The sequence below is a fragment of the Ambystoma mexicanum genome, chromosome 4q, assembly GCF_040938575.1.
Source record: "Ambystoma mexicanum isolate Mex_15411 chromosome 4q, UKY_AmexF1_1, whole genome shotgun sequence".
Lineage (NCBI taxonomy): Eukaryota > Metazoa > Chordata > Amphibia > Caudata > Ambystomatidae > Ambystoma > Ambystoma mexicanum.
This window is the reverse complement of record NC_090928.1, coordinates 1,224,394,463-1,224,411,310: the sequence shown is the minus strand read 5'-3', so window position 1 is coordinate 1,224,411,310 and position 16,848 is coordinate 1,224,394,463.

Below are 16,848 nucleotides of genomic sequence, written 5' to 3'. Positions count from 1 at the left end.
TCATTCCTACTATCAAGAGCGATCACCGGATGTTGACACTCACTTAGAAGGAACCTCAAATAAGAACTTTAAATAAATTACAGACTTCATATTTGGCTAATGGGAAAAATAGGCTGAAAATTAAACCGGAAATGTGTCAGTAATCAAAGACACCTTTTTAAATAGCTCAAAGTTTGGCATTGAGAGACTAGATTATGAGTGGCTTTTAGTTCCATAAAGAGCTGCAGACTCAAAAACACCAAAGATTACCTCCGATAGCGACCATGCCTACCATCTACAGCTTGTCAGGAAAAGGAAAAGGTATCGAGCCAAATTGAGCAAATTGAAACTCCACCTGAAGGAAGATCGCCTTGACGATCCAAAAGAATTAAGCAAAGGTACAAGAACTGGCTTTGTATGTCAAAAGCCCAACGACTCCAATGGGATGCAGAATGCATGCTCAAGACCCTAGCTAATCACAATACTCGAGACTTGTGGTCCAACCTGAACGGCCAGAATAAGAAGGGTGCCCTATTCATTTCTACCATTTCGGAAGCAGCTTGGGTGACCCATTTCACATCTCTATATGCAAGGAGACCTAGCGGGGAAGAGCAGCCTGAAGATTCTGGACAAATTAATTGGAAAATTGAGTGGGACAGAGACAACGTGTTCAGTCAAATAAAACAACTGAATTAATCTCGAGCCACAGGCCCAGATGGACTCACTAGTACAATCTTAAAATCCAACCCTGAAGCAGGGGAGTTGCTAGGTCTGGAAAAGACCTGAGGCTAAACTGATGTCAGAACTGTTGGGACTGGGGCTAGCTAGTCTTTTGGCTGTAGCTCCCGAGATTCTATCCGGGGCTACAACCAAATGATCAGGGGCTATTGCCCCCTTAGCCCCCCTCTAGCACGCCACTGCCCTGAAGCCTGGGCTGATCTCTGCAAATCCCTTTTTGAGATGATCATGGAAACCAAACAGATTCCCGAGACCTGGAAAAATGGGGTGTTAATATCTATAGATCAATTCCTAACAACTATCACCCAATAGCATTATTGGAACCGCTGGGGAAAATGTTTGCTTCCATGCTTTTAAGGCGATTAACTACCTGGTCGATCCAAAACAACAGAAGAGATACCAGACAAACTGGGTTTGTCAAGGGAGTTGGTACCAACGTTAACCTCATGGTTTTGAACCTACTAAAGCTTGAGACGATGAGAGCAAAAACCAAAATCTATGCCGTATTTATTGACTTGAAGCAGGCATTCGACATTATAGACCGTGGTAACCTATGGAAAAAATTGTGGATCTGGAATTGCCCTGCAGATTTACTAGCTGCTATTCGGGCCCTATACTCAAACACCTCGGTCCAGGTAAGACTTTCGACCCTCGGTGCCACTACAAAGAATATTGCCACATGCAATGGCTTGAAACAGAGCTGTCCTTTAGCGGCTAGCTCATTCACTCTGTACATCTCTGATATAGCGGCTTGCCAGAAAGAAGTAAGAGCTCACCCGCCGATTTTGAATGGAACTCCCGTGCCTTGGATGGTCTATGCAGACAATTTAGTCCTTCTAGACAAGACATAGATTGGACTACAAAGACGACTGAATGCCCTAACCAACTATATTGAGGAAAACGGCCTTATCATAAATATGGCTAAGTCTCAAATTATGGCCTTTTCCAGCCAATAAGGAGTCAGCAAAAGAAACTTTGGCTTCTTTTTGGGATCTACTAAACTGGTTCAAGTCCAAATGATAAAATATTTAGGAGTAGGGTTAAACTCAAGCATCAGTGAACACGAATGGGAGGCAGCTTTGAGAGTGAAAGTACGATCTCTGGCTTGGCAGGACCTCATTCTCCACATAAAATATGCAATATTCTCTCTGCGCCCAATCCCTGCTTTCTATCGGCAAAAAGTGGTCCTGATACTGATATACGGTACAGAAGCAGCACTTAATTTGACATGCCGTATTTGGGACCCACTTGAAGCCCTCTTCTGGCGGAAAGTTCTTCCTCAATCTTTTCCAGTCGCACAGATAAGATATGAAATTGCTGTTCAATCAATGCATTCTCTGGTACTGTGGAAATCACTCAACTTTTTTCGTAAAACCATCGTAGACGATAAAGTGCCGCCAATTGATTTCTTGAGATCAATCCCGAACACCGGTCAAAATCTGATGCTGAATGGTTGGAAATTGAAATATATCCAATGGATAGAAGCCCTGGGATGCTCAATTGAAACTCTGAAGTCCAATCCCACGCTAATTAAGAAGAAAATCCAATGGAATGATTGGATTGAGACGCAAGAGTTGAAAATGCGCTACAAACTTTCTATCAATTGCCCAGCAGAAAATCGAGCATTGAATCAACTACCCACCTATCTGTAGCAATTCCCATGTTCAAAGTTTGGAGATTTTTTCCTAAGATTGAGGCTAAACCTGCTACCAACGAGGGAGATGTTAGCGCGGATGAAAAAATGGATTGGTCTGTCAAAGACCTGTCAATTCTGTGAAGACAGCTTGTGTCAAGAATCTTTATACCATCTCCTAATTGACTGTGTTGCGTTAGCGCCCGTAAGAATAAAATACAGAGACATGCTACCAATGGATGCTCTGCCTCTAACTGCGGAGGAAAGATGGCCGTCTCTGATAATTGAAGAACAAAAGTCTCTAATTTTCATAGTTTTAAAATTCTGGATGGAAATTTTGACTCTAAAGGATTTTTAAAGCTTCTGAAATGGAATCATGTAATTTTCTAAAATAGTGTGAAATAATGAAAGGTTTGTAATAAACTAAATCATAAATATTTTTTTAAGAAATAAGATCTCACCTACTATGGAAGAAGCCAAGGTGATACTATTTCCTAAACTTAATAAAGGCACTGCACAATGTGGATGTTATCGTCCCATTGCATTCATGAATCTGGATCATAAAAAATAGACAAACATTTGACAACATCAGGAGGGTATGCCATCTACTGGAAAAATTATCCAAAGAATATCTCATGGCTATACTGGTAATACTCGACACAGAAAAAGCATTTGATCGAGTAGAGTAGTCATTCTTCTTCCAAACTATGCAACATATGGGATTCGGTTCTCATATTATTAGAATAGGTAAGGCCAACTATAATTTGCCGCAGTTTAATTAATCCCTCTCTCAACCAATAAGCATAAGAAGAGGGCCTAAACAGGGAGTCACGTTTTCCCCTTTTCTATACGCTATTTGGAGCCACTACTTGAGAAACAATGTAATACTGAACATATTAGGGGAATGCCGATCGGGGGAGAGGGTACATAAAGTCTTGGCGTATGCTGAGGATTTGCTGCTCGCTATCTCTGAACCCAACTCTTCATTACCCAGGCTTTCCCAAGAGCTTCAAATATTTGGCACGATGGTGGACCTCAATATCAATACAAATACATTGGAAATGTTCAACCTTTCAATGAACAGCATACAAGTGACCGAATTAGAAAGTGATCTACCTTTCTTAAAAAAGACCACCCAATACCAGGTCTGCCATAGATGGCAAAAGTCATCAAAAAGGTTGTAACCCAACAACTAGCGCAATTCTCGGAGGATTCCCTTATTACAGTTGTCGTCCCAGGTATGGCACAGAAATCACCTTAGTAGCCATTCGCAATGACCTCCTACATCATTCTTATTAAGGCCACCTATCTCTAATGATCATGCTCGACCGTCGTCTTTGACACAGTGGCCCATGCTATTATTCCATCTAGACTCTTCCAAACTTTCAAAATTCATGGAACTGCACTACAGTGGTTTCATAGATTCCTCTCAGGGAGAACACACATTTCAAAATGTGACCTTTTGCTTCCTCCCTTACCCAAATCACCTGTGGTGTCCCACAAAGCCTCTCTTCTCTTTAATATCTATATACTTCCATTAATGACTATCATCTGAAGACTTAATGTTAATTTTCATTCCTACGCAGACAGCATCCAACTCTATGTCAAAGTTTCTGGACCAAAAGACACTTCAAATCAACTTCAGCGGTGTCTACCCCAAATTAAATCCTGGCTACCTAGAATTTGTAGGTAGCTAGTACCAAGCTGCAGATTAATCCATCAAAGATAGAGCTGATGTATTTGGGTCCCAAACATCTTCTACGTGATTTAAAGCAACAACCTCTGCCTCCTTTGCTTCTTGGTATTTCGATCATCTTAACGAATAAGGTAAGAAACCTCCAGATCATTCAGGACTCTGAGAGGATATTGGGTCTCATTACAAGTCTGGCGGTAACCTGCTGGTGCTACCCGCGCTTTGCCGCCAGACTCGTAACACTGTTTCTGCTGCCTGAGATCCCGTGCCACAGGGACATTACAAGTCCCGGCAGCCTGGGATAACAGGCAGCAGTGAATAGGACTCCATGGGATTGGGGACATTGAAGAACCGGCACCATTGCTAATGGTGCCGGTGCTTCTGTGAAAACTCTGAGGGGCGGGTGCCATTACGCCAGGCAGGTCAGAACTGTCAAGCGCAACAGCCCCGCCCACAGAGTTGTAGTGTGGTGGTCCGGAAAGGGTGCCGGTAAGGTGCAACCAGCACACTTGTAATGAGACCCATTATCCAAACAAGTCAATTACTGTTCAAAGTACATCTTTGTTAGCATTAAACTTCTTAGGTGGGTCCTTCCATGTCTTCCACCGACCGACCACCATGCTTCAGTGGTCAGAGCACTAGTCAATTCAAAAGTTGACTATGTGAATGCCCTCTATACAGGCTTACCCACATATTTAGTTCACAGTCTACACACTGCCGAGAAGACAGCAGTTCGATTAATTCATAGATTTCCTAGAGATTTCTGAATCTCCTCTGCTAAGTGTAACCTCCACTGGCTACTGTGAAGAGCCAGGAATGAGACACAAACACAGAGGACTCATGGTTTTGGTCATAGACTTTTATTAAAATAAGATCGGGTTGGAAAATGCCTCACTGTCCCTAATCTAGGAGGTATTTCCCTACCTAAACCAAAATTAAGGGTATGTCCAATATCAAGATGTACATCCTGTGCCCAAAATCCTATCCTCGTCATCACACTCTACAGCTAACACTCCAAAACAAAATATAAGGTGCTACCCAAGGGAATTGACTCTGTTTCATAAAGTGCACAAATGTTCAGAGCCAACACAAAAGTTCCAAATGGTCAATGCTCACAACTCCAGGAAATGACTCTCTTCCACAGGTTTCTCTCCAGAAAATACAAAGTTCAAAATGAAATAATAATCCAAGTTCCTTGTGGTTCAAGAGGACAACCCCTTCCTCCTGTAATTCACTCCCGGGGAAATGTCTCCCTTCCCCAGGTTTCTCTCCACATTCAAGATGACTCAAAACCTAAGGGTATGGATTTTCCTTGGGATTCTCTTTTAACTGTACTGCAAGTTGGGTGTGGGTCTTTGACTCACAGGATACCTGGTTTACCCCCCTGCCAGGGTCTCTTCCTTATTCAAATGCAATTCAAAATCCCCAAGGGCATGGGTCTTCCTTTTGGATTCTCTTTTCCAATTCCTACGTGAACCCTTCTTTCCCATTGTAATCATCAAGGACCACCCCAACATTCCCCCCCGTTTAGTTAATTAATTAACTAACAAACCAATCTCTTGTCCTTCTAAAACCTCTTCTTGTGGAAACAAGACCCTACAAATATCTTTCATAATAGTCCCCCTATGGGCATACTCCTCTGCTGAAAAAACCCAACTCGTACCCCCACCAGTTCTGCAATCTACACGCTGCTCCATACAATCATCCCCATTTGGTGGAGGACATAAGACTGCACCTGGAGTCCCAATCAACCTTGAATCAATCTCTTCATCTGTCTGAGTACCCATGTGATATGAAATGGCAGTGGTCCTAGTCTTGGACAGTGTCACAGTAATCAGGGCAGCCGCTGTTGGTATCTTAGCAGAACAGCATCGTAAGAGCATCTGACAGGTACAAAAGATCATCAGTAAAAAGACAAAAATTAGCATGAGGCTCTTCACAGCTATGCTCATCCAAAATGGCACCCAAGAGAGAAGAGAGTCCAACCAATGGTCATTTGTGATTCCTGCTTCATTCTCCATGACCCCCTTAGATTATGCAATGCAGCAATTGTCTGTATCAGAGTCACATTTTCCGAATGGTTAGGAGGCACGAAGCTACAGCATGTGCTCCCAATCTTTTGGCACACACCCCCCTCCATAGCTGTCACAAGGTCGAGGGTGTACCAGTTGTGCAGAGCCATGAGTTTCAGGACCCGCAGTTCTTCTTTTATTGCACTGAAAGCCAACTCAGATGAATTTACAAACAGTAAAACCTCATAGCTGTTTAATCGGCCACTAGGTCAGTACACTCTCTTCTTCTCGGAATGGGCTGACCTGGCCTCCTCCCTACTCTCCTCCTCCTCTCAGCTCCTCCTGATGGGTGATCTAAACATCCATCTGGACTCTCCTGATGCCTCAGGTCCTCCCCGCAACCTTTGCGACTCTCTCTCCCTCGCTATCCTACCCTCTGGCTCCATTTACACTGTGGGCCACACCTTGGATGCTCTCATCTCTACTGACATCCCTCTCTCTATCCCTCTCGCTACCTCTCTCTCTTGGACTGACCACTCTCTTCTCTCAACACACCTGAAGCTCTCCTCTCCTCTTGCAGCAACACATACGGCACAGCCAGTCAGCTTCAAAGTCACCAGACCCATGAGAAAAGTGACAATGGCTGCCTTTGCCTCCACCTACTCTCCTCCACCCATTCCTTCGGCTGACTCCCACCCAGACACAGCCCCCACAAACCTCAATCTCTCTATCTCCAACACTCTTGACACTCTTGCCCCTGTCATGAGGGTTAGAGTGAAGCCTTCAAAAAAAGTGCAACTCTTGGTATGACTCCGTCCTGGCTGCCCTTAAACGCAAGTGCAGGGCAGCTGAGCGGAAATGGAATGCGTCGGGTGAACCATCTGACAAACTGGCCTGCCGCTTCCTTCAACTGCAATATCGGCCCTGCATCCGCTCCAAGAAAAGTGTCTTTATTGAAGCCCACATCTCCGTGGCATCAAACAACACGGCCAAACTTTAAAAAGTCTGCAAGGAACTGGCCAATCCTGCAGCAGCCTCTTCTTCTGTCACACTCACCCAGGACCTTTGCTCGGCCCTGGCCGCACAATTCACCACAAGATCGAAGACATCCTTTCCACCTTCTCTTCCCCACCACAGCATACACCGACAGCGGAGCCTTCCTTCGCCCCCCACCACTTACCATCTCTTCTCTCTCACCCATCACACCTGATGAAGTCACCAGACAAGTCCCATCTATGAAGGCTTCATCCAAACAGGTCGATCCCTGCCCCACCAAAACTATTAAAGATAATATTGACTCCCTCGCCCGAGCCTTGGCTGATCTCTGCAATCTCTTCTTTTCCACTGGAATTTTCCCAACAGCTTTTAAACACTCCCTTGTGCACCCTTTTCTCAAGAAACCCTCTGCTGACCCCTCAATTTTTGGCAAACTACCGCTTTAGCTCTATCACTCCTTTCCTTGGCAAACCCCTGGAGAAGTTGGCTATCTCTCAGATGACCCTCCACACTGAATCCATCGGTTGCTCCCGTGACCATCAGTCTGGCTTTAGAGCATCCAGAGGCATGGAAACTGTTCTTCTTAACATCTGTGAAGACCTGCTCTCACATCTAGCCACTAACACTCCTTCTGTCCTCATTCTCCTTGAACTCTGCTCTGCCTTTGACACGGTTAACCACAACATCCTGATTGCGCATCTCAGTGACACCCTGGGAATCACATGTAAGGCTCTGGTGTGGTTAACCTCCTTTCTTTCCGACCGCCCATCCCAGGTGGAACTCGGAGCCTTTCACTAGACTATCGCTCTCTCACCCTGTGGTGTTCCCTAGGGATCTAACCTATCCCCCTGGTTCTTCACTGTCTATATGGCTGCCCTGGCACGTGTGATTGCCACTTTCACCTCTAACTTCCAGTGTTATGCGGATAACACGCAACTATCTTTCAAGCTACCCTCAGCTGCCTCCTCCTCCTCTCTCATTTCTGACTGCCTATCCGCTTCTCAGTCATGGTGTGCTGTGAATGACCTCTGCCTCAGTGCCAGTAAGACTGAGATTGTTCGCATTTAGACCCTTTCCCCTGCTTTCCCACTTTCACTCGGGCTGCCTCCCTTGGCCCTGCACCCGCACCCACCTGCGAGGCAAGAAACCTTGGGGTCATTTTTGACTCCACTCTCTCCTTCTCCTCTCACATTTCAGACATCTCTAAGCAGTCTATCAGCTACACCTCCTCAGAGGTACTCTACCTTTTCTCACTTTCCCCCAGCGGCTCACTATCTCCAGAGCCCTGGTTCTCTCTAGGCTGGACTATTGCAATAGCCTCTTCCTCAACCTCCCATCTTCTGCCCTGCGCCCCCTGCAACTCAACAAGAACAGAACCACAAGACTTATCCTTGGCCTCTAGCCCAGGGACCGCATCTCTCTGGTGCTGAAATCCCTTCACTGACTCCCCGTGGCTGCAAGGATCAAGTTCAAGACCCTCTGCATTGTTCACCGGGCTTTCTGGGGCCTGGGACCTACCTACCTGCAACACTGCCTACCTAAATACTGTACCTCACAAGCCCTCCGCTCATCTACCTCCAACCTTCTGCGAGTGAGCCAGGAGATTTGGAGGAAGATCCACAGTCTTGAGCCTGATCTTCTTAAATTACAGAAAATCATCAAGACCTTCCTCTTCTCCTCTTCCTTCGATCTCCCTCTACCCTGCTAACCTAGTTCTCTGCTCTTTCCCTCTCTCCCTCCTCTTCCTTACAGCATGCTGACTGGCCGCCTGGTGTACCTCTGAGTCTAATAGGTCCCTGGCACCCCTGCCAGTCCTCTCTCGCACTTGCCTCAGGGCCCTACACCCCACCCACATGCACTGCACTTGAGAAATAACCCAAGAGAGTGGCTCTCTTTGCACTTACCCCAGTCTCTGCCGACCAGGTGCACTTGTACCTCCCCCTCCCTGTGACCATCTGTGCACTTGCACGATCCGTACGCACCATGCCTGAAGATCACCTGTCTGTTCTCCCTCGTCTTGACCCCTTAATTGGACTGGTAAAACTGCAGAATCGCTGTCTGACCTATTTGCTGTATCTCAAACTGTTAAATGTATTTTCCGCACGTACTCTTCCTGTGCAGACTATTATCTTCTCAGAATTTCTAAGGCTCTGAGCGACTGTTTGTTCCCATGTTCCCACCCTCCTTGAGTACTTTGAAACACTAGCCTGTGTTTAGGCGCTTTATATATAAACAACACAATACCATAACATAGTGGGTGGCCTGAAGCCACTTTGCATTTGCAATTGCTTGAACACCAGCGGCCAAAGAGAAGAAAATAACATCTCGGTGCTGCTGAATAGTCAATACTTCTTAGGAATGTTCATCAGAGCTTCTGCAGATGCTGGAGACAGATAGTTGCATCCCTTATTTCTAGTCAATGATTCTTCACGTTCAGGCAAAATTATTAAGGTGTCTATGTCTGATGATACAAGGGACAAAACAGGCACAAATGTGACTTTAGGTGTCAGGTGGGCAAGTGTCAGATCTTCTGAGGGAACAAAAAGGACAGGCACATATAGTATAGTGAGACTGCACACGCCTCGCTAGGCTGGAGGTAATTGTCGATATTGTGAGGGGTCAGAAATGTTAGACAGACACAAAGGTGAATATTTCTCAATGTTTGCCATTTATTTAAATAAAAAGGTTTTGATAAACGTCTATCTTTCCCTATCCTACCAGAGAGGTCCCTGCCTAGCAAACTAAGACTATAGAAAAATTACATAGAGTCTAAAATATCTCTTGCCCTCACCCTAATACATACAACAATAATTATTCAAGGAAATATGGCTAACTTTAGTTCAACAAAACTATTTGGTAATTCAAACTTAAAAGTTCTTGAAAGCAATCTTTGCAACCAGGGTTGAACTCCCGTCCCCTGGACCAACTCGGGACCAGTTAGATTACAGTTCTGATTCAACAAAGTTCTGTTCAAAGTAATAGAAACGTCTTTGTCTTTCTCTGGGACACAACACATGTCTCTTCCACAAAGCGTGGTTGATAGTTCAAAACAATTCAATGTTTTCCTCAATTTCCCTCTTGAAAACATAATTGTCCTTCTTTCACAAACACAAGTTCAACCAACGCAGCTGTTCTGTTACCATGTAACACTTTCTTCTCTTCAAAAGAACTACGTTTTGTCACCTTTTCTTAGTAATGCCACTGCTTGTCAATAATCAACAGACCTTTTTTTCCACAAAGATATTTGACCAAATCTTCTTCTTTCCTGGTCCACTCACCAGGACTAACCACTATATGCCCTTTCCTGGTATAATCGCCTGCCTAGAAGAAAAAAACTTCTACAACTACTTTCCAACTTGATGGCAATATTGATTTAAAGATTCTCCACGCCAATCTCTCTTGGAAGGGGGATCGAACAACAACTGCCCTTTCTTATAGCCTCTTGACTCTTGACAACTTGGGTTCCAGTTTTCCCTAAACTGAGAACGGAACATTGAAGACTTATTCTCAAAGTGTTTCTCAATAGCATCTAGACAGTCTGTTGACTAATAGCACTTTGGCTTACAAGCTTGCTCCAATTCCGCTCCCAAAAAGGAAGAGCCTGAATGGTTTCACAGTCTCTTGGCTGTTGGCAATGTGAGATATATGCTTTCCCAAAAGTATATCTCTTATAAGGGGATTTATGCCTTGGTTGCTTTATTGAGGGATTTCTCACAACTTCTTGACTGATGAAAATACTGGTTATGAGTTTTGCCCTGTGTTTTTCTCAAAATAGCTTTCCCGTAACCACTGTTCTTCCAACCTCTTGACCGATATAAATACTGGTTATGGGCTTTTCCCAGTGGTTTTCTCAATATAACTTTTCAATACTGGTTAAAGATTTTCCCCACTGATCATTCTACCAAAGTCTGTTGACAGCATCTTGGCTGTTTATAATTCTGGTTATAAACTTTTCCCACTGCTATTCCCTTACAAGGTGTCAGGTCTGGGCATGGGGGGTGTTGGTTTTTGACAATTAGAATTCATACTTGCACAATTGGGACATGTTAGTTTCTTTGGCTTGGGAAAATCCTCTCCTGCTGTCTCTATTTGTTTGGTCCTTAACTATTCACTTTCAGAGGGAGCCCTTCCCAAACCATCATGTCAGTGAGGAAGCTAGTAGCTGATTGGCGTTCATGTCAATTTAGAACACGGACAGGCATTCTAAACTGGCTTTCATTGTTTAGCCTCTATAAGGAAGGTCCTATTTTGCAAACGTTTTGGTTATTAGGCCCTATTCAGGAAGAATAGTGAAACAGTTTCAAGAAGAAGGCAAAGAAAGCTCACTGTGGCGTGGGAAAAGACAACCTGAATTTCTGGTGGCAACGCAGCGCTCTATTTAGTGACAAAGACTTTAGTCCGGATGTGAGGCAACGTGGGAACTTTAAATATAGAAACACAAGGGGGTGAACAGACTACCTCCTACTCCTACATTATATATTGGGTAATTACCAAAATGAAATACCACCCTGAAGTTTGCACGCAGGCTCAACTTCTACCATAACCAGACCTTATTCACACAAAGAATTATTTTTCACTAAAAATTGTAGAAACCAACATGGTACGATTTTTTTATTACCTGTCTATCTTTCGTTCCTATTTTATCGTCTCTCCTTTCAATATAAACATTATTCACCATGTAAAAACATTTTTCAAAACACAAACAAGTGTAACATACAATACAGATTTTTTAGACACATATCTGAAAGTGTATATTTCAAACGTATCACAACAATAAAGTGGTGTAAAAAACACACAACATTATTTTTTACCATTCTGTAATTTTGCATCAGATGGTTTTAGACACATCTCAAATTTTATATTTTGGTTTATTCACACCCTATCACCTCTCGGGGACAGAAAATTGGCAATGGATGAGATTGCAAAGTTATTGTGTCAACGCGGTGCGTTTTAGCCCTATTGGCAGGAGATAGACCGCATCCATCCTTAGCCTTCTCTTTCGTTAATGCCAGGCCTTCCTCAGGACAGGAAATTAAGGATATACAGGTGTCATTGACTCCTAACACCAGTGATACTTTTCTTCACTCTACAAAATACACAAAATAAAATCTCAGTGGGAGAAGATAAATTGGGTCTGGTCATGACATCAACTCAATTTTATAGGATGTCCTTCAGGTGATAAAAGCACAACTCACCTCAATGTGGTGAGCAGAACAGGGACAGAAAGATAGACAGCAAATGTCGCTCAACAAAGTGTTGAGTGCGGACCTACGGAATAAAACCGTAACACATTTTTAGTTTGGTCAGGTCTCAGATGGTAGTCAGACCTACACTATTTTAGTATTTAACATGATCTAATGTTTAGGAATTAGTATTCACAAGTGAAGGAACAAAAGGAGGCTTAGCATCACTCATACCTTGAAAGTGCCTTCTTATTTTTCGGTGCACGGGTGTGAGTTGTTCACTATTTTCTAGTAGAGGAAAATAATTCATCCACTTATTATTTGTTGTAGGCAAAAAACTGTGACATGCTCCAGTTTTCAGCCTGTAGGCATCACGAAAGAGGAGTGTAATTATTAAGGGCCCTACAGTGTGCAACGCAAGCACAATTCAGTTTTACCAGGCATCGCAATCAAAACTCATGTCTGTTTGGAGCGATTTCTATATTGGAGTGTCCTTTTTATCTGGCTCGTGCTGTAGCGCGGCCGCTCTGTGATGAAAAACTGTAGGGAATTCATAAAATGTTTCATTAAGTTCGGTTGAAAGAACATCTTGTCTGAAACATAGTTCAAAGATGGGCTCCAAGTCCGCGTGAATTTCAAGACCTTCCCCTCAAGTATGGCAGTAGGTTTTTCGAGACAGGACTCTGATGGATTTTCTTTTTTTTCTTTTCTTTTCTTCTTCTCTGGAGGCTTATTGCTCAAATAGCTATTCCCCTCCAATCAACTAATGGTGAATGAATTTGTATACGGCTTTGTTATGTTTAATGAACTAATGCCAAATTGCTGTATTTTAAGTGGGAGATGAATTTTGATGCATTGAAATGAATTGGCAGGATTAGGAACTGTTACGTATTTTTCTGTCATCTCTTTGATAACATGTTTTGAAAACTTATTAAAAATAATGTAAAAAATGAAAAACTGTAGGGAACTTACTTGGTGCTCAAGAACATGCTGCGTAGTCCCAGGGTCTGTAAAACAGTATCTGACCGCCACCATAAAACGGTCCTTCTTACACGCTTATATTCACACAGCTCTCTCGCTTATGTGTCGCTCGTCCGAACCGAGCTCACAATCACGTGATAGTTTATTTCCGCATTTGGTTGAACACGTGATCGTGATCATGTGTCTACTTACAGATAAGTCCGTACACCGAAGCATGGGATTTTGTGAATGGTAGGTATAATGCGTTCAGTTCTCACACGAAGTAATGTTTTCCTCTATAATTTATATATCTGCAATATCCTCTTCTTTTATATAACAGGGTTCTTTCTTTTTAAAGGCTATTTTGGTTCCAGTTTACTCATTATCAGTGTGTCTGATTACATATACATTTGTAGAAACAATCCGATTAGAAATAAATGTTTTATTATTTTATCATACACACTCAAAAGTACATATATTTCATATTCAGGTGTCCTACTCATGTTTCATTGGTCACATTCCTATATAGTGAAAATAGACTATTTTTTCATACAAGTCACTATATATATCCATCACATAGCCTATTGATAATCATTACTAATACCAGAGATTAAAGACATAACCATATTACTAAGTGAAGATTACATTTTTAATGTCAGTGTATGCCTTCAGCGGCTTCTTCTTGTCCCCTCATGCATTGTAAAGGATTTTCAAAAATTGCAGACTCAATTGCATAGATACCAGATGAACAAATGAAAGGCTTTTTGCAGTGAAACACGCCCAATTTTGACAAAACCATTTGTTATCTTTATCACACCATGCAGCACTTCTCCTTAGGGGGTAACTACCCGTAGCCTAAGTTTGATGGTCTCACTCCCTCCAGCTTGTATACAACTAGTTTTACATGCCAGGTATATCATATGAATAAGTTACATTCTATACATGTGTTCAAACCATTTTTTACAGTGTCCAATTTCTGGATCCACCTTTGTTCAAGGCGTCTCAGGGCTAGATCTCTGTCTCCCCCACCTTGTTTCATAGGTATTGTTTGAATCACAAACCATTTCATATCAGCCTGAGTATGATGTTTCATTTCAAAGTGTTCTACCAAAGGTTTGTCCACTGTTTTGTTTTTCACACAAGACCTGTGTTCACAAATATGTTGCTTTACAGGTCTCTTTGTTTTTCCTATATACAGCAGGTTACATGGGCAACGTATTCCATATATTGCCCACGAGGTGTCACAGTTTGTAAATTCTGCACAGGCCCCTTTTATGTTCTTCAGGGGGATAGCCTTTAGGTTGTCTGTCAGGGCACAGAGTGAACAGTGTCCACATTTGTAATGCCCTTTTATGGGGGGCGGGCCCCAGAGGTTTGTTTGATCATTGGTGATCTTCTTTTCCTCAAATGTGTGGACTAACATTTGTTTAAAGTTCCGTGTCTTCTTAAAATCAAGCCTGGGTTTATCTAGCTTGAAATCCGAGGTGGTGATTAACGGCCAATGTTTAAGGATCGTCTTCTTAATGATGTTACTCAGAGGGCTGTATGTTGTCACACAGGTAATTTCGTCTTCTTTGTTCCTAATCTGTTTTGTCAGACATGTTTCCCATGGGGTGTATTTCGCCCTTTTCTTGGCATCTTTTAGAGCTTTTCGGGGGTATCTTCTAAATATAGATCATACAAAGTTTAAATATTTTTTCTGTAGGTATTTGTGATGCGTGCATTTTATTTGTATTTAGATCGTTTTTCCTGTCCGAAAAAACATTGGTATATAAAGTCTGCTGGACAAAGACGAAGGAAAGCATTTGAGCCGATTTAGGTCTGGTGTTATTTTCAGCCCATGCTAAGGTTTGTGGACTACAAGTCTGCATAACTATTGGCATCTTAAAATATTCACATAACAAACACAGTGATGATATAATAAAACGTCGGCTCTCTGACTGCGTATATGTACAAGTCTATAACTGCATCTACCCTTCAAGTGTGTGTGAAGGGTCAGAAATGAAAGCCGGAAACAAAGTTGTCATGTTTTTGGTTAATTACTTTTATTTAATTTAAATGGGTTGGGAAAATGCCTCTCTGGCCCTATTCAAAAGAGGAGTTTCCCTACCTAATAAACCAAAAACTAAGGATCTGTCTCCGTCAGGATGTTGTCAATCAAAAGCCGTCCTTGTGTCTAAACTTTTTATGCTGACCCTCACACTAAAACAAAATAATAAAGTGTCAAGGGAAATGTCTTTAACCTGGTATTTGCAAAAGTGTTCTTAAAAAAAAATAGAATGGCTTCAACATAAATGCTCTCCAAAAACAGAAAGGACCTTAGTTCCAGAGGGTGGTTCCCTTCCCCTGGATTCTTCACTGGTATCACAAATGGCTCTTGGTCTGAGAGTTCCTTGTGTATTTCTTGGCCCACAACAATCCTGTTAGATGAAAACTGTTCAGCTTTGCAAGATCCTCTTTAACAAAAGTTCCTTCTTTTAATACAAGTTTCTTCTTTATATAAATAAATCGGTGTAAGCTTGACACTCCTTGAAGGTTTGCAATGTGTCTGGTACACTCCCCTGCCAGGACTCTTTATGCACTCCAACTGCTTGGTATACTCTCCTGCCAGGACTTCTCTTGTATTCGCAACTGCCTGGTATACTCCTGTGCCAGGACTTCTCTGTATTCTCAACTGCCTGATGTACTCCCCTGCAGGGACTTCTCTTGTATTCACAACTGCCTGGTGTACTTCCCTGACAGGACTTCTCATATCTTATGTCGGCATTTCTGCATTCTGCAGACGTCAGCAGAGAACCCACGTGGGTATTGATAAGAAGGTTTGTATTTTGCTGATTTAGCCCTGCATTACACGACTTTGACTTCTGCGATGTTCAGTGCCATCTTATTAAACATTGGCTCCAAAAATACACACAGGGCTGCTTATCTATAGACATCCGAGATGACCAGGCTATTTTTATCTTCTGATTCAATGATGCTGGGGTGATATGAAGGAAAAAGGAAACATCTGTTCATGAACTGTGTTTTTATAATGTGCTTTTTTTGCTGCGTCATCAGGAAATACACAGGGTGCAGGATACGTATGGTTTGTTGATAATTGTATAGGCCTTGTGCTTCTGTGTCAAGGAAGCTGCCGTGGTTGGGGATGGGATGCCAGTCTTTACCACTTAAAAGCAGTGGGGCTGCCGGTGACCCATGTGGATGTATACCTGGAGTTGGGGGGATGCAATTCTGGTAATTATAACTGTGGATGCATTTGGCATTTGGAGTCTCCTGCTGTGAGGCTGTAGGATATTTTGTGTAAATTTGGGGTTTGGTGTTATTTTCTTACCGCTAAAAGATGAGCGGTAGTTTGGTAATACTAATCCTTGTGTTTAGATTAGGTTTGGCCTCATATCATTCTAGTGACCATACTTTATTGCATTATATTGGAGAATCTAGTAATGCTAGTACTGGCGGTATTTTGTGGTAATAGGTTATTTAGTGGTGAGCATAGTTTTCCTTCCCTACTTTATAATACTCTTGGTGATCTATAGAGAGCCTTGGACCTACATCCAGGAAAACCCAAAACATTTGCATAGAGTGTCATATACCATCTGTGGCTGGTATCACATGCTTATCTACACCAGTGATCTATGCCCGTAGGCATTGCTG